This window comes from Triticum dicoccoides, chromosome 1B (genome assembly GCF_002162155.2).
Source record: "Triticum dicoccoides isolate Atlit2015 ecotype Zavitan chromosome 1B, WEW_v2.0, whole genome shotgun sequence".
In the NCBI taxonomy this organism is placed as follows: domain Eukaryota; kingdom Viridiplantae; phylum Streptophyta; class Magnoliopsida; order Poales; family Poaceae; genus Triticum; species Triticum dicoccoides.
Genome location: NC_041381.1, coordinates 46,877,888 through 46,897,003, shown reverse-complemented (window position 1 = coordinate 46,897,003; position 19,116 = coordinate 46,877,888).

The following is a 19,116-nucleotide window of genomic DNA, read 5'->3' as shown; positions in this document are numbered from 1 at the left end:
ACTCCTACACATGCTAGTGGGTTTCAACTATTTACTGTGGCAATGACAGGTCATGCAGAGGAATGGGTTCAACTACCGCAGCACAAAGTAGCAGACGAATCGTTGTTGTCCTAATGCAATAACTGAGAGCAGGAGCGAGAGAGTAGGGTTTTATCGAGATGAACAAGGGGGTTTGCTTGCCTGGTAAAACAACAGAGGAGGCACTGCTTCACAGACAGGTACTCTGGAACGGTCTCCGGAGCAAGACCTATCGAGAAGGAACGGTGCCGGCAATCAATACACAAACATATGCAACAATATGATGCATGAACATGGCATGAAGATGTGATGTTGTTTGAGCTAATTCAACTAGTATTCATTTGGTTTGAAGTCCATTTGAACCAAAGGTTCAAATGCATCTCCAAATTAAGCTCCTATATATGCCATAATGTTTTTTCTTATATTCAGCATGTATAAGTTGGTTTGTCATGCATGAAACTAGTATAGATGGAAAGATTGCATTTTTCTGATAATTTTTCATATATAAATTATTTTAATCTGAGCTACGGTTGAATTGTTATGAATTTTTGAAGTTTAAAACAATTTCTGGAATTTTCTGATTTAATTTAAATCCAGAAATAAATATTGCGCCAGCATGACGTCAGCACGACGTCAGCGGTCAACTGCGGCTGGCTGGGGTCAAACCTGACGTGTGGGGTCCACACGTCAGTGACAGGGGTTAAACAGGGTTAGTTTAATCCTAATCAAAAAGATTAGTGGCACTGGAACCCACTGTCAGTGTCAGGAGGTTAACTAAACGGTGATTAGCACTAATCTAACTTAATTAGCCGGGGGGGTTAGTTAGCTGGGTTGACCCGGTCAATCCCGCCGGCGTTTAGCCGCCGGCGAGGCCGAACGCGGCGGAGGGGCTCGGGATCGCTGTTCCGGCGACCATTCGGGCTGCGGAGACCACCCACGCAAAGCCCCGGCTCGAGCGCATCTAGTGGTTCATGCGGGAGGCTGCGGGGGCGGCGGAGCTCGCCGGAGCGAAGATCGGGGCGGCCGCCGGAGTTTGGGTGAGGCGCGAGCGGGTGCTGCAGGGCATGGCAGGAGCTGCGGGCGGAGGCGTTGGCCTTCTGGGAGGCTACTGAGCGCGGTGGCAGGTGCAGGCACGGGCTGCGGTGGCTCTGGCCACGACGGCGAGGAGCTGCGGCGGCGATGGCTTCGGCCATGGTGGTAGCGACGGCTGCGACACGGGAACGAGGGGGAGAAGAGAGGGGAAACAGGGAGATGCTCACGGCGATCACGCAGAGCAGCACAGCGGGGTCGGGGGAGACCTGGTGACGGCGAATCGACGGCGGCGGACGACGGAGCCCGAGGAGGAAGACGATGGCGATGGCGGCGATGGAGGCCGTCCGGAGGTGCGTGGCTCGACGAGGAGGTAGCCGGCGACGTGGCGGAGCTCGTGGACTGCTCAGAAGCTCTCGAGGGGCGCGGTGGCTACGACTACGGCGAGCGGTGGCGACGGGCGCGTTCGGGCGGTCGGGAGAGAGAGAACCAGGGGAGGGGGAGGAATGAGAGATTGGGAGAGAGGTGCGGGGCGTCGCGTGGCGTCGTCCGGTCCATCCAGAGCGACGAGGGGAGGACAGGCAGGCAGGGAGGGAGGAGGTGGCGCGGCGCGGCGGTGCGCGCGCGTCGGGCACGCGCCGTCCCCCTGTCGGGGAGGAAGACGACAGAGGAGGGGGGGCCAGGTGGGCTGGGCCAGCTGCTGGGCTGCGCCGGGAGGAGCCCCAGGTAGGCTTCTCCTCTTTTTATTTTTTTTTGTTTTCTAATTTTTCTGACATTAGTTTTGATTTAATAAAATACTAAATCAATTTATTACCTTATGCCAATTTTTGCAGGAGCTAGATATATTATTCCAGAGCTCCTTTATAAATGACATAATTTTTGGACCATATTTCATATATATAGCAATATATTTCCAATGCAAATAGTTATCGAATTAATCCAAATGGCCAAAATAAATATCCATGAGCTCCTAAAAATATTGTTTTGATTTTTATCTCTGTCCAATATTTTCAGAGAGCAACATGAGCATTTTCTTGGACCCTTTTGGAGAAATTTTTATTTGGGTCCTTTTCAAAAATGATTCTGAGGGTTCCACCAATCCTCATTTCAAATTTAAATGAAATTTAAACATGATGCACAAATGACTAGCTAGTCTAGGTCATACCAGACTAGGGATGTGACAACTCGCCCCCACTTGAAAGAATCTCGTCTCGAGATTCAGGGGTCGACGGAAAAAGAGTGGGGTACTCCAATCGAAGACGATCTTCTCGCTCCCAAGTAGCTTCTCTCTCGGAATGATGAGACCACTGAACTTTGAGAAACTTGATGTTCTGACGTCGAGTGACACGCTCTGCTTGATCAAGAATGCGAACCGGGTACTCTCGGTATGTGAGGTTATCTTGGAGATCAAGTGTTTCATGGTCCACTCCGCGGATGGGATCCGAGAAGCAACGCCTGAGTTGAGATACGTGGAAGACATCATGAATTCGAGAAAGATGTGGGGGTAGTTCCAATTGGTAGGCAACCTCTCCTCGTTTAGCGAGAATACGAAAAGGACCAATGTAACGAGGAGCCAACTTGCCCTTGATACCGAAATGATGGGTACCCTTCAAAGGAGTAACCCGAAGGTAAGCCTTTTCGCCAACTTCATAAGTCATATCCTTATGATGACGATCGTACTGGCTCTTCTGACGAGACTGGGCTGTTTTCAAATTCTCACGAATGATGCGAACTTGCTCTTCTGCCTCCTGGATCATGTCCGGTCCCAAGAATTGTCTTTCACCGGTTTCTGACCAGTTCAAAGGTGTTCGACATCTTCGTCCATAGAGAACCTCAAAAGGAGCTTTCTTGAGGCTGGATTGGTAGCTATTGTTATAAGCAAACTCGGCGAAAGGAAGACATTTCTCCCAATCCATACCAAATGAGATAACGCAAGCTCTGAGCATGTCTTCGAGAATTTGATTGACCCGTTCCACCTGACCACTCGACTGAGGGTGGAAAGCGGTACTGAAGGAAAGATGGGTTCCCATGGCAGTTTGGAAACTCTCCCAGAAATGAGAAGTGAAAAGACTGCCACGGTCTGAATTGATCTCTAGTGGAACACCATGAAGTGACACTATTCGAGAAATATATAAGTCAGCAAGCTGACTAGCAGTGATATTTTCTCGAACAGGAAGGAAGTGAGCCACTTTGGAAAGACGGTCAATGACTACGAGGATAGCGTTATTCCCTCTCTTGGTCCTGGGAAAGCCGGTGATGAAGTCCATACCAACTTTATCCCATTTCCATTCAGGAATAGCTAAAGGCTGAAGGGTGCCAGCAGGTCTCTGATGCTCTGCCTTAACGCGACGACAAACGTCACATTTAGCAATGAACTCTGCGATTTCTCTCTTCATCCTAGTCCACCAGAACCTCTGGCGTAGGTCCTGATACATCTTAGTACTACTGGGATGAATCGTGAGAGGAGATTCATGCGCCTCCTTAAGAATCAATTGTCGCAGATGTTGATTCTTGGGAACCACCAAGCGATTCTCAAAGAAAACAACACCACGATCATCCATAGAGAAACATCCACCAACTCCCTTCTTAATGTTCCTCTTGATCCGAGAAATTCCTGTGTCTTGCTTTTGACCAGCGATAATCCGATCCTCAAGATCAGGTTTCGCCACCAAGGTAGAGAGAAATCCGCGAGAAGCTATGTGAAGATTAAGCTTACAGAATTCCTCATGGAGAAGTGGTTGGCCTTGCTGCAACATGAGATTGTTGCAATAGGATTTACGGCTTAGCGCATCAGCCATGACATTGGCTTTGCCTGGGATGTAGGTAATCCCTAGATCATAATCTGTGATTAACTCCAACCAACGTCTTTTCCTAAGGTTCAAATCTGGTTGGGTGAAGATATACTTGAGAGTCTGGTGATCGGTGTAGATCTCGCAATGTTTACCAAGAAGGTAATGTCGCCAGGTCTTGAGTGCATAGACTACGGCTGCAAGCTCTAGATCATGTGTAGGATAATTCTCCTCATGTGGATGCAACTGTCGAGATGCATAGGCAATCACATGACGATCCTGCATAAGAATGCAACCTAGTCCCTGTCGTGAGGCGTCACAATAGATAACAAAGTCCTTTGTGAAATCCGGTGGCACAAGTATGGGAGCAGAAGTCAAGCGTCTTTTCAGTTCCTGAAAACTGTACTCACACTGTGGGGACCACTCGAACCTTTTATCTTTCTTGAGAAGTTCCGTGAGGGGTTTGGCTACTTTGGAGAAGTTTTCAACAAAGCGGCGACAATAACTGGCTAGCCCAAGGAAACTCCTAACTTGTTTAACGGTCTCAGGTGGAGTCCAATCGAGAACAGCCTGAACTCTCTCGGGGTTGACAGCAATGCCCTTACCAGAGATTACGTGGCCTAGGTAGGTCACTTCTGGCAACCAAAATTCACACTTGGAGAACTTGGCATAAAGGCGGTGCTCTCTGAGTTTTTCTAGCACAAGTCTAAGATGTTCGGCATGCTCTTCCTCGTTCTTCGAGTAGATAAGAATATCATCGAGGTAAACCACGACGAACTTATCTAAGTACTCCATGAAGATCGAGTTCATCAAGCGGGAGAATGTGGCTAGGGCGTTGGTTAGGCCGAAGGACATGACGGTGTACTTGTACTGACCATAACGAGTGACAAAGGCTGTCTTGGGAATGTCCCCGTTTCTGATCTTAATTTGGTGGTATCCTAACCTCAAATCCATCTTGGAGAAGACTGAGGATCCAGCGAGCTGATCATACAGGTCGTTGATCCTGGGAGCGGATACTTGTTCTTTATCGTGACCAAATTAACGGGACGATAATCAACAACCATCCGGTCCGTACCGTCTTTCTCCTTGACAAAGAGGACGGGGCAAGCCCAAGGAGAAGAACTAGGACGGATGAAACCCTTTTGCAAGGACTCATCGAGTTGTTTCTTAAGCTCGGCTAGTTCTAGGGGTGCCATCTTGTAAGGTCTCCGGGAGATTGGAGCTGTTCCTGGGATAAGATCTATGACGAACTCTACATCTCTGTCAGGTGGAACACCTGGCAGTTCCTCTGGAAAGACATCCGGAAAGTCACGGACTACCGGGATATCTTCAAGGTCTGGAAGAGGGCTGGCATTAAGAGAATAGAGCTGACGCTTTGCAACTCTAGTGGAGACGGTGACTATCTTGCCAGACGGGTGTGTAAGCTGAACAGATCTTGTGTAACAATCAATCTTGGCATGATGAGCTGTCATCCAGTCCATACCCAAGATGATGTTAATATCTGAGGACTTGAGGGCTACAAGTGATGCAAGGAATACAAGTCTATCAACAAGGATTTCGTTACCATGGCTGATTCTGGTGGTCTCCCATCTAGACCCTGGGGTTTGGATTTCAAGCGGAGTTGGCATATCACAAAATGACATGTCGTGCAAACGAGCATAGCCTTCAGAAATGAAGGAGTGAGATGCCCAGTATCGAATAGAACTGATGCTGGGTGACAATTGACAAGGAGTGTACCAAGAACGACATCTGGATCATCATGAGCGTCTTTAGCTGAGACGTGATGCACACATCCACGTTCAGTGGGAACTGACTTGACACTGATCACCTTGCGTGATGGCTTAATACAGCCAACAGTCTTCTCGGGCTGGGGTGGAGCATAACTAGTCTGAGAGCAATCACGTGCATAGTGTCCTGGCTTCCTGCATGTGAAGCAAGTTCCCGAGGTTAGACGTGGACCCGCACTGACAAACGGTCTACCAGTAGGCCTGGGTGGAACATACGACTGAGCTAGGGAAGGCACCACATGAGATGACCTCGGTGTATAACCGGAAGGAAGAGCGGAGTTTGGAACCCAAATCCGGCGCTTCTGGGAACTAGAGCCAGAGGAGGGTCCCAAATCACGGTTGTGCTTACGAGACTCCTCGTAAGTGAGCTGAGCTGTCTCTGCATTAATGGCTTTGTTCACAAGAGCTTGGAATGTATCACAATGATGCAGGTGGAGATCACGACGCAAGTTGGGGTTGAGACCCTTTCGGAACCTAGCCTGCTTCTTAGCGTCCGTGGACACTTCTTCTGTGGCATAGCGGGTGAGGTTCTCAAACTCTCGGCTGTAAGCATCAACAGCCATCTTATTCTGGGTGAGACTACAAAACTCTTCTCTCTTGCGATCAAGGAGGGCCTGGGGAATGTGATGCTCGCGAAAAGCCTCAGTGAAATCCTTCCAGGTAGGAATCTGGCCAGCTGGAAGCAAAGCCTCATAGTTCTGCCACCAAAGACTAGCAGGACCTTCCAGGTGATATGTGGCATAAGTGACCTTGTCATCTTCGGCTACGCTCGCGGAAAGCAGCTTATGAGTGATGCTACGGAGCCAGTCATCTGCATCGAGTGGCTCGATGGAATGATGAAAGGTAGGTGGGTGCAAGCGAATGAGATCATGAATGGTAGCAGACCCTTTGAACTGATGTGCAGTGTTCTCCTCGATACGTGCCAACAAACGGTTAGACTCACGCTTGTTCCTCTCCATCTCTAGCATGAACTCGGTCAACGAAGGCTGGTCGGGAGGATCCTCATCCCTACCATCTCCGTGGTTCTGGCTACGAGCAACGGAACTTTGCTTAGCTGATGACATCCTGAGAAACGAAACCAAGGACGGAATCAGCATCAACTATAGACTGTAGAATGTAGGACAAGGAATTAGTATCTCTCGAACTCCTAGGAAAATTCCGGCAGCATAACGGCAGTAAAATGCTCAGAATGAGACATCCTACTAAAAATGGGGTAGTACAACAACTCAACATCACCACTCAAGGTTCTGGGATAGTACTAAACAGACTACACCGGAAGTACTCGAAACTGGGTATGACTCTGATCAACCAATCCTATGGGACTACGGAGTAGTAACACGTGATCCTGATAGACGGAAGAGAAGCCTAGTTCCTTAATCCCGTCGGAAAGATAGGATGACTCAGATCAGAAGGTCATGAGGTATAAGGAGTAAAAGAGCCTTACGTTCCAATCCACAATCAATTCCCTTACATAGCTAAAGATTTTCTAGACTCAACTTCGACCAGTTTGGCTTGGTAATCCTACAGGCAGTCAAGCTCTGATACCAGCGCTGTCAGGACCCCGACTCGATGCCACATCGATGCAGCATGTAACACCTCATATCACTTTGCGGCCTCACGCACGGTATCCCCACGGGTGTCGCCTTACCTTTGCCCGGGATCGTTTGCGCCTTTTGGCACACGTATATGATGGTGTCGCTAGCATCCATATGATAAAGAGCCCGGGCTGACATGGCTAGTTGTAAACCCAAAGTGGCACTAACCTACAGGGACAGGCATCCATGACCCAGCATCGAACGTGTCGGTCATCAGCGAGTGAATCCAGGCTATTGCACTGAGCTAACAGGACTCCGGTGAACCGGGCTGTAGCAGGCTAACAGGACTCCGGTATTCATCGCGTGACATTTCCCCGAAGGGACAGACACAGGATCGAAGAAGGACACATGCCGGCCAGCCTAAGTGTTCCGGAGCAGTAGCAAGCTACCAGGGCTCAGTGGAAGCACTAGGAGACATTTCCCGGTAAGAGAGGATACTAAGGATAAACAACTAGATAGTCAGATCCCACACATAGCAATACACATTACACGTACGCATAACATGCAAGTATGTGCTGTACAACATGGCATCACAGCATAACTCAACAACTTATATAGATAAAGGCTCAGAAGAGCCATCACAGCATTATTACAAACAGGGGTCACATGACCCAACAGTCAGAGCAATCAAGCAACAAGCGGAAGCATTACATGTCTGAGTACAGACATCTATAAATGAAAAAGGCTGAAAGCCTGACTATCTACAACGTCCGCTCAAGATCGTAGCTGAGGTACTAGCTACTAGTCGAAGTCCACGAGAACACTAGTAAGACCGAAGTCTCCGCTGCAAAAACATAAATAAAGCAACATGAGTACAAAGGTACTCAGCAAGACTTACATCAGATCCTATCATACATGCATTTGTATCAAGAGGGTAACGTGGGGTTTAGTTGCAGCAAGCCAGCTTTGACTCTGTGGCTATCCTGTTTTACGACTACCAGAAACTCTTGAGGTGAAACAACGTACACGAGTCCACTAATCACCATACAATACACTACTATGGGTTCATCCCCGTCTCCCTACGAGAAGGCCATCCATAGCACTCACACTTGTCTTGAGCATTTTATAGTATCCACTTCAAGTTGTCTATGTACCATGTAAGCATCCAAGAAGTCCATAATCACGGACCCGACTATTCGAATAGATCATGTTAACCCTGCAGGGGTGTACTTCTTCACACACGCTCTCGCCACTTACCGCCATGTACACGTCATGTATCTCGGCAACCTTCAAGCGGAAGCCTGGCGAGGGTGTCGGCCACGACCTGACTAACCACACAAGACTCTAATCCAGGTTTATCGCCTATTCGGGTTCCATCCGCAAGGAGATCCGGCCGGGGTGTCGCTTACGGCCCCAAACGATGTGTACAGGGTTCCCGAGCCCACCATCCGGGTGCCACTCGGTACACCAGGCCACGTGTGCCTAGTCTGTCCCAAGCCCACCCTGCCGGGTGCCACTTGGTAGAAAAATAGCACTACCTACAAACACCAGAAACTAGTTGCGATTCCTGGACAGAGATCAAGTCGGTTAATAAGTCGAGAGGGCTTGGAGCGCCCGGAGCCCAATGTGTGGTAGTATCGAGTCATTGGACAACATACATAGAACTCGGTGCTTAAGGACGGTTCCAGTGAGACAACCCACCATGTACTCCTACATGGCCTCTCACCACTACCTTTACCAAATCGTGTTCACACACTTAACTCTCGGCATCAGAACATATCGTAACACTCCAATTCATTCACAATGAATCAGACCTGACACAACTCTAAGCAATAGCAGGCATAGCATGGTAGGAACACAACAATGGCTTCAATCAACTCCTACACATGCTAGTGGGTTTCAACTATTTACTGTGGCAATGACAGGTCATGCAGAGGAATGTGTTCAACTACCGCAGCACAAAGTAGCAGACGAATCGTTGTTGTCCTAATGCAATAACTGAGAGCAGGAGCGAGAGAGTAGGGTTTTATCGAGATGAACAAGGGGGTTTGCTTGCCTGGTAAAACAACAGAGGAGGCACTGCTTCACAGACAGGTACTCTGGAACGGTCTCCGGAGCAAGACCTATCGAGAAGGAACGGTGCCGGCAATCAATACACAAACATATGCAACAATATGATGCATGAACATGGCATGAAGATGTGATGTTGTTTGAGCTAATGCAACTAGTATTCATTTGGTTTGAAGTCCATTTGAACCAAAGGTTCAAATGCATCTCCAAATTAAGCTCCTATATATGCCATAATGTGTTTTCTTATATTCAGCATGTATAAGTTGGTTTGTCATGCATGAAACTAGTACAGATGGAAAGATTGCATTTTTCTGATAATTTTTCATATATAAATTATTTTAATCTGAGCTACGGTTGAATTGTTATGAATTTTTGAAGTTTAAAACAATTTCTGGAATTTTCTGATTTAATTTAAATCCAGAAATAAATATTGCGCCAGCATGACGTCAGCACGACGTCAGCGGTCAACTGCGGCTGGCTGGGGTCAAACCTGACGTGTGGGGTCCACATGTCAGTGACAGGGGTTAAACAGGGTAAGTTTAATCCTAATCAAAAAGATTAGTGGCACTGGGGCCCACTGTCAGTGTCAGGGGGTTAACTAAACGGTGATTAGCACTAATCTAACTTAATTAGCCGGGGGGGTTAGTTAGCTGGGTTGACCCGGTCAATCCCGCCGGCGTTTAGCCGCCGGCGAGGCCGAACGCGGCGGAGGGGCTCGGGATCGCCGTTCCGGCGACCATTCAGGCGGCGGAGACCACCCACGCGAAGCCCCGGCTCGCGCGCATCTAGTGGTTCATGCGGGAGGCTGCGGGGGCGGCGGAGCTCGCCGGAGTGAAGCTCGGGGCGGCCGCCGGAGTTCGGGTGAGGCGCGAGCGAGTGCTGCAGGGCATGGCAGGAGCTGCGGGCGGAGGCGTTGGCCTTCTGGGAGGCTACTGAGCGCGGTGGCAGGTGCAGGCACGGGCTGCGGTGGCTTTGGCCACGACGGCGAGGAGCTGCGGCGGCGATGGCTTCGGCCATGGTGGTAGCGACGGCTGCGACACGGGAACGAGGGGGAGAAGAGAGGGGAAACAGGGAGATGCTCACGGCGATCACGCAGAGCAGCACAGCGGGGTCGGGGGAGACCTGGTGACGGCGAATCGACGGCGGGGACGGCGGAGCCCGAGGAGGAAGACGATGGCGATGGCGGCGATGGAGGCCGTCCGGAGGTGCGTGGCTCGACGAGGAGGTAGCCGGCGACGTGGCGGAGCTCGTGGACTGCTCAGAAGCTCTCGAGGGGCGCGGTGGCTACGACTACGGCGAGCGGTGGCGACGGGCGCGTTCGGGCGGTCGGGAGAGAGAGAACCAGGGGAGGGGGAGGAATGAGAGAGTGGGAGAGAGGTGCGGGGCGTCGCGTGGCGTCGTCCGGTCCATCCAGAGCGACGAGGGGAGGACAGGCAGGCAGGGAGGGAGGAGGTGGCGCGGCGCGGCGGTGCGCGCGCGTCGGGCACGTGCCGTCCCCCTGTCGGGGAGGAAGACGACAGAGGAGGGGTGGCCAGGTGGGCTGGGCCAGCTGCTGGGCTGCGCCGGGGGGGAGCCCCAGGTAGGCTTCTCCTCTTTTTATTTTTTTTTGTTTTCTAATTTTTCTGACATTAGTTTTGATTTAATAAAATACTAAATCAATTTATTACCTTATGCCAATTTTTGCAGGAGCTAGATATATTATTCCAGAGCTCCTTTATAAATGACATAATTTTTGGACCATATTTCATATATATAGCAATATATTTCCAATGCAAATAGTTATCGAATTAATCCAAATGGCCAAAATAAATATCCATGAGCTCCTAAAAATATTGTTTTGATTTTTATCTCTGTCCAATATTTTCAGAGAGCAACATGAGCATTTTCTTGGACCCTTTGGAGAAATTTTTATTTGGGTCCTTTTCAAAAATGATTCTGAGGGTTCCACCAATCCTCATTTCAAATTTAAATGAAATTTAAACATGATGCACAAATGACTAGCTAGTCTAGGTCATACCAGACTAGGGATGTGACATTATATAAGCCCCCCGGGGCACCCATGCAGGGGGATCGTCTGTTTAGCACTAGACCAGACCATATAGGAAGGAGGGAGCTAGCCTTGCCTTCTCCTATCTCCTGGAAACAGCTCAAGGAGCAACCTTGTATTCACATTGCCATAGTGATCATGCGGAGACCCCGCAGAGCAGCAGTAGGGGTGTTATCTCCACGGAGAGCCCTGAAGCTGGGTAAGATTCGCCGGCGTGCATGCCTTCGCCTCATCCCGCTTCCAGGCACCGGCGACGTTCTACTCGCCCCCACCATGATAAGCCATCCCTTGGCATATGTCGTACCCAATCCCCGACACTATATAAGTCACCCCCCTCCTCAGTGTAAAGGGTTCGCACCCATGTAACTCTAACGCATATAATCCAGTCGACCGCCTCCCGGCTCCGAGACGTAGGGCTGTTACTTCCTCCAAGAAGGGCCTGAACTCGTAAAACTCTTGCGTGTACAACTACTCCATTGCTAGGATCTTGCCTCTCCCTTAGTACCCCCCTACACTACAGTCAGACTTAGAACCACGACAGTTGGCGCCCACCTTGGGGCAGGTGTCTTAGCGAATTGTTGGAGAAGTTGCAGTTTTTTCCGATCTCCTTCATCATGGTTTCAGGCGGAATTTTGGTTGAGGGCCGCGAGATCCGTCTCGGCGCGCTCACGTTCGTCGCCGACGACTTTGCCTGGCTTCAGGAGGCTCCGCTCGACGTCGACGCACTCCCAGTCCACGGAGCGACGCACTTTCGCGCGTGCGTCCGCGGTGTCCTCCTGCGGCAACCGTCGACTCAGTATCGACCGGTTTTTGTGTCATCCTCCCTCCCAGCTTCCCGCCGGCGCAAGCGCTCCAATCGGTCGAGGCTTCAGCGGTGGGTGAGGCAAACGGTGGCTCGCCAGTCGACCACCGCCCAAGTCGCGGCAATCGAGCCCGACGAATCTCTCTATGGCCTATTCGACCTATCGACTGGCTCCGCAGAGACTGCATCTGAGTGCGACAGCAGTGATCCAGCGGCGGAGGTCCTGATGGTCAATGGGCCACACGGTATCGCCGGCTTTCCTGGTACCGAGGGAGGTGACGGTGGAGGTGATCCGTCGCACGTCCATGAAGAATACCTCCCCGAGCCCCTCAATTCGCTGCAGAGGGAAGAACTTCGCCGCTGGAACATGGATGCACTTCACACTCCTATTGTTGGAGAAACCCCTGAGGCTCGCGCCTTAGAGGACGCGCGCTTGGCCAACCTGGCTGAGCACACTCGACTGGAGAACCTTCAGCGAGCACTCGACGAGCGTGCGCGGCAATGGGTCCCGCACTCCAGTCGACGCCAGCTCTTTCCACCTCCGACTCAGGTATATCGAACTCCGATTCAGAATTTAGCAACTGCAGCCCGTATAGCAGAATCAATTCAACCTTCCGAGTCAGAGGCTGGCAGAGGCTTGATGTAGATCAGAGATTTGCTCCGGGCAGCAGGAGATCAGAATTCAGCTGTATCGCAGTCGCGGAACAGGATTCACAGCAGATCAGTGGCGGCGAATACGGTCCAGTCGGCTCATAGCCCCAAATCGCCCCTGAGGCGTGAAGAGCGTGGTGACCGGCACGATCAGTACAGGAACCGTGAGCAGTATGATCACCGATTCGATCGCGATGGTCGACATCGGGTGCCCACCCCTTCCCCAAGGGGTGGTTCCTACGCGCCTCGACAGCAGGATGATAAACGCTAGCACAGTGGCGGATGAAGAATTCCAGTCGACCCCAGGGAACCAGGCTTTGATGCGAGATCCATCATCGTTCAAGGTCTGGTCGACCGGAACAGAGCTCATAGAGAGGGTAACAACAGAGATGTAACCACCACCAGCCGAGTGCATGTCTCCGGACCAGAGTGTTTCAGCAGAGCCATCAGAGCCGCAGTGATTCCTCCCAACTTCAGGTTGGCGACTGGAGTCAGTAAATTCAACGGTGAGTCTAAGCCCGATACTTGGCTTGAGGACTACCGAGTGGATGTCCAGATCGGCGGCGGAAATGACGAGGTGGCCATGAAGCATCTGCCTCTTATGTTGGAAGGGTCAGCCAGGGCATGGCTGGATCAGTTGACACCCAGCAGCATTTACACGTGGGAGGATCTTTCCCGAGTATTTGTCAGAACGTTCGAAGGAACATGCAAGCCACCAGCAGGACTGACAGAGCTGCAATCTTGTGTACAGAAGTCGAATGAGACTTTGAGAGATTACATCCAGAGATGGATCACATTACATCACACGGTGGAGAATGTATCTGATCACCAGGCAGTCTGCGACTTCAAGGAAGGCGTTAAGTACCGAGAGCTAAGCCTGAAATTCGGTCGAACCGGAGACATGTCTCTGAGTCGAATGATGGAAATAGCCACCAAATATGCCAATGGTGAGGAAGAGGATCGGCTCCGAAGTGGCAAACACAAGTCAGTAGCCTAAGAAACCGGAGGAGGGAACTCCAGTCGGAAGCAAAAGCGGAAAGCCGAGCCAGCCGCTCCTGGAGAAACTTTGGCCGTGACTCAAGGAAAGTTCAAAGGGAAACCCAAAGGGCCTTGGAACCCCAAGAAAGTGAAGGATAAAGAAGGAAATGACGTGATGGATTTACCGTGTCACATCCACACAAAGAAAGATGAAGAGGGTAATTTCATTTACCCGAAGCATACCACTCGATAGTGTCGACTCCTGATACAGCAGTTCCAAGGGAAACAATCCAAGGATAAGGAAAAAGAGTCGGACAAAGTTGAGGACAAGGGGGATAATGATGAAGAATATCGTCAGGTCAATTCCACTCTGATGATTTTTGCTGACGTTGAGAGCAAAAATCGACTGAAAGTTATAAATCGAGAGGTGAATATGGCTGCTCCGGCGACACCCAATTATCTGAAGTGGTCTCAGACGGCCATTACATTCGACCAGTCTGATCACCCGACGCACATAGCCACCCCTGGAAGGCAGGCTCTGGTGGTCGACCCAGTCATCGAAGGTACTCGACTGACTAAAGTATTGATAGATGGCGGCAGTAGTTTGAACATACTGTACGCAGAGACACTGAAGGGGATGGGCATTCCGATGTCCAGACTCAGCACAAGCAACATGAGTTTCTATGGAGTCATTCCTGGAAAGAAGGCCGCATCACTCGGTCAGATTGCTCTCGGTGTGGTTTTTGGTGATTCCAAAAACTTCCGCAAAGAAAAGTTGACATTTGAGGTTGTGGATTTCCAAAGTGCCTATCACGCCATTTTGGGCAGGCCAGCTTATGCACGTTTTATGGCTCGACCATGTTACGTGTACCTCAAATTGAAGATGCCTGGCCCTAAAGGCGTGATCACTGTTACTGGTAATCGCAAGAAGGCGGAAGAGTGCTTTCAGAAAGGCTCAAAGATCGCCGATGCTCAGATGGTAGCAGAAGAGTGGCAAGAACACCAGAGAAATGCAGACCCGAGTGATTTGTTAGGGGCCAATAAGCCCGCTACGGAATCAGCGTTCCAGTCGTCCGGTGAGACAAAGCCAGTTCACATCCACCCGACTGACCCCAACGCAGCTCCTACTCATATCTCCACAACACTCGACCCAAAATAGGAAGAAGCGCTCATCCAGTTCCTCCGTGAGAACTGGGACATCTTTGCATGGAAACCCTCTGACATGCCAGGTGTACCCAGGGGCTGGCTGAGCACCGTCTACGAGTTGATTCAAAGGCAAAACCTATCAAGGAACATTTGCGACGGTCCGCCGTCCAGAAAAGGAAGGCTATTGGCGAAGAGGTGGCTCGGCTCTTAGCAGTAGAGTTTATCCGAGAGATTTACCACTCCGAGTAGCTCGCCAATGTTTTCATGGTCCCCAAGAAGGACAAGTCACTTCGCATGTGCATTGACTTTAAACATATCAATCGGGCATGCACGAAAGATCATTTTCCTCTCCCCCGCATCGACCAAATAGTCGACTCGACTGCGGGGTGTGAGCGATTGTCTTTCTTAGACGCCTATTCCGGGTACCATCAGGTCCGTCCGTATGGACCCGATGAGATCAAAAGAGCTTTCATCACCCCATTCGGGTGCTTCTGTTATGTCACCATGCCATTCGGCCTCAAGAATGCCGGAGCCACGTTCATGAGGATGATTCAGAAGTGTTTGCTCACTCAAATTAGTCGGAATGTGGAAGCATACATGGATGACATTGTGGTCAAGTCACGGAAAGGTTCCGACCTGCTGACTAACCTCGCTGAAACATTTGCCAACCTCAGGAGGTGTGATATCAAGCTTAATCCATCCAAGTGCACATTCGGAGTCCCTGGCGGAAAGTTACTCGGTTTTCTCGTTTCCGAACGAGGAATCGACGCAAATCCAGAGAAAGTGGGCACTATACTCCGAATGAAATGACCCGTGCGTGTGCACGATGTTCAGAAGCTTACTGGTTGCTTGGCCGCTTTAAGTCGATTCATCTCTCGTCTCGGTGAGAAGGCATTACCTCGTTACCGACTGATGAAGAAGTCAGACAAGTTCGAGTGGACTCGTGAAGCTGATGCAGCGTTTGCAGAGTTTAAAACCCTGATTTCCACCCAGCCGGTGCTTGCTGCTCTGGTCAGCAAAGAGCCTTTGCTGCTTTACATTGCAGCCACAGGACAAGTCGTCAGTACTGTACTTACGGTCGAGCGGGAAGAAGAAGGGAAAGCCTTCAAAGTTCAGTGCCCAGTATATTATATTTCCGAAGTCCTGACCCCATCAAAGCAAAGATACCCTCGTTATCAGAAGCTTGTATATGGGATTTATATGACCACGAAGAAAGTTGCTCACTATTTCTCTGACCATACCATTACAGTCGTCAGCGACGCCCCGTTATCAGAGATTCTGCACAACAGAGATGCAACTAGTCGAGTGGCAAAATGGGCGATTGAACTCCTTCCCTTGGTTATCAGATTTGAGGCAAAGAAAGCTATCAAGTCCCAAGCAATAGCCGATTTCCTCGCCGAGTGGACTGAACAGCAATTGCCGACTCAAGTTCACTCGGAGCACTGGACCATGTTCTTTGATGGATCTAAAATGCTGAATGGTTCCGGTGCTGGGGTAGTGTTGGTTTCCCCCCGAGGAGATAAGCTCAGATATGTACTCCAAATTCACTTTGATTCCTCCAACAATGAAGCAGAATACGAAGCACTTTTGCATGGGTTGCGTATGGCCATTTCACTCGGCGTCCGTCGCCTCATGGTCTACGGCAACTCGGATTTAGTGGTTAACCAAGTGATGAAGGAGTGGGACATCAGAAGCCCAGCTATGACTGGTTACTGCAGTGCAGTAAGAAAGCTGGAGAAGAAATTCGAGGGGTTAGAGCTGCATCACATACCCCGACTGAAGAATCAAGCAGCTGATGACTTGGCGAAGATAGGTTCCAAAAGAGAAGCCATTCCCAGTGGCGTGTTTTTGGAGCATGTCCATGCGCCGTCAGTTCAAGAGGATCCTTTCACCGAAGAAGCCCCACAGCCAAAAAGTGCCACGAATCCGACTGAAGTTGAGGTTCCAGCCGTGGTCGACCTAATCATGGAAGTTCTGGTTATCATTCCCGACTGGACAGTGCCTTACATCGCATATATCCTAAGGAAAGAGCTCCCAGAGGATGAAGAAGAGGCTCGGCAGATCGTCCGTCGATCCAAGGCCTTTACTATCATGAAGGGACAGTTGTACAGAGAAAGCGCGACTGGAGCCAGCCAGAAATGCATAACATCGGAAGAAGGACGAATGATTCTCAACGACATCCACTCGGGGACCTGCGTCCATCATGCGTCCTCTCGGACCATCATGGCTAAAGCATACCGAGCGGGTTTTTACTGGCCCGGAGAAAATGAAATGGCGAAAGAGATAGTTGACAAGTGTGAAGGATGTCAGTTCTACTCCAATATGTCACACAAGCCCGCCTCAGCCTTGAAGACCATTCCAATCATCTGGCCTTTCGCTGTTTGGGGGTTACATATGGTTGGACCACTGAGAACTGGCAGGAGCGGCTTCACCCATGTACTGGTGGCAGTCGACAAGTTCACCAAGTGGATCGAAGCCAAGCCCATTAAAAATCTCGATGCTGGCACTGCCATCAGCTTCATTAGAGAATTAATATTCAGATATGGAGTTCCGCATAGCATCATCACTGATAATGGGTCAAACTTCGATTCCGATCAATTCAAAGCCTTCTGCGCTTCTCAAGGCACATGAGTCGACTATGCTTCAGTCGCCCACCCCCAGTCGAATGGACAAGTAGAAAGAGCAAACGGTCTAATTCTCAAAGGGTTGAAACCCCGGTTGATGCGTGACCTCAAACACGCAGCAGGCGCGTGGGTCGACGAACTTCCATCAGTTCTTTGGGGATTGAGGACTACTCCAAATCGGTCGACTGGAAGAACTCCATTCTTTCTGGTCTATGGAGCTGAAGCGGTTCTGCCAAGTGACCTGCTTCACAATGCACCACGAGTCGAGCTCTACTCTGAAGCCGAAGCAGAGCAAGCCCAGCAAGACGTAGTCGACCTTCTGGAAGAAGAAAGAGAGATGGCCATGATCCGATCGACCATCTATCAGCAAGACTTGCGCCGATTCTACGCCAGAAATGTGAAGAGCCGAGCCTTCCAAGAAGGAGACTTGGTCCTCCGAGTGGACCAGCAGAAGCCACACAAACTCGCCCCTACTTGGGAAGGCCCCTTCATCGTCACCAAAATTCTCCACAACGGAGCGTACCGTCTTTACAACGTCGATCGCCAGATTGACGAGCCACGATCTTGGAATGCGGATCTGCTTCGCCCCTTTTACACTAAAATACTCACTCGGATGAGATGTAATAAAAGTACTCCTGTAGTTTATCTATCAAAGACAAAAGTGTTATAATTTTCCCATTAATTGTTGCCGCTTTTGCTTATGTAAGAAATCCCCCCAGTGGGTGGCTTAGCTGCAAATCCGTTTCGCCTAAGTTTGTAAAAAAAATTCCTGCCGAGTCACGAGCAAGCCTCTCACTCGGAGACTTAGCTGCGAATCTGTTTCGCCTAAGTGTTTGAAATCCTTCCGAGTGGAGAGCAAACCTCTCACTCGGGGGCTTAGCTGCGAATCCGTTTCGCCTAAGTGTTTGAAATCCTACCGAGTGGAGAGCAAACCTCCCACTCAGGGGCTTAGCTGCAGTCCAGTACTCGCCTAAGTGTTTGAAATCCTACCGAGTGGAGAGCAAACCTCCCACTCGGGGACTTAGCTGCAGTCCAGTACTCGCCTAAGTGTTTGAAATCCTACCGAGTGCAGAGCAAACCTCCCACTCGGGGGCTTAGCTGCAGTCCAGTACTCGCCTAAGTGTTTAAAAATCCTACCGAGCGGAGAGCAAACCTCCCACTCGGGGGCTTAGCTGCAATCCAGCACTCGCCTAAGTACGAAACTCATTCCGATCCGCAAGGACGACAAGGTGCAGGTCGACTACTACCTTCTCCTTCGAGCTACGGCACAAATACAATGAGAAACAATAAAAATCCTACCGAGTGGTGAACCTGTCTCCCACTCAAGGGGCTTAGCTGCGATCCAGTACTCGCCTAAGTATTTTAAAATCCTACTGAGTGGTGAACCTGCCTCCCACTCGGAGGCTTAGCTGGAGCCCAGTGCTCGCCTAAGTGTGTAAAATCCTACCGAGTGGTAAACCTGCCTCCCACTCAGAGGCTTAGCTGCAGCACAGTGCTCGCCTAAGTGTGTAAAATCCTACCGAGTGGTGAACCTGCCTCCCACTCGGAGGCTTAGCTGCAGCCCAGTGCTCGCCTAAGTGTTTAAAATCCTACCGAGTGACGAATCCACCTCTCACTTGGGGGCTTAGCTGCAGCCCAGT